Source organism: Myotis brandtii, unplaced genomic scaffold (genome assembly GCF_000412655.1).
Source record: "Myotis brandtii unplaced genomic scaffold, ASM41265v1 scaffold180, whole genome shotgun sequence".
Taxonomy (NCBI): domain Eukaryota; kingdom Metazoa; phylum Chordata; class Mammalia; order Chiroptera; family Vespertilionidae; genus Myotis; species Myotis brandtii.
Window position 1 is genome coordinate 761299 of NW_005356675.1, and position 331 is coordinate 761629.

A 331-nucleotide genomic window follows, 5' to 3' on the forward strand; every position below is an offset into this window, starting at 1 on the left:
GAGGGAAGAGAGAGAGAGAGAACCGTGCATCCCTGTGCTCAGGGCACCGCAGCCACGGGGAGAAGGCAACTCCAGCAAGGAGAGCGCCTGCTGGGAAAGGTGCCTGAGTGTCTTCCCCCTCCACGTGCTCCATCTGTCAGTGAGGCTGGGGAGAAAGAATGCCCAGGACCTGGGAGGAGGTAGGCGTCCCGGTTTCTTTCAGGGAAAAGGAAGTCGAAAGGGCAGAGCAAAAGTGCTGGACTGTGCGCAGGAAGGGACCCCGAAGCCGCACTGGCGCAGGGGCGCCACAAGGGAGTGCTCCCGACGCCCTCCGGGAGCCCAGGAGGCCCTC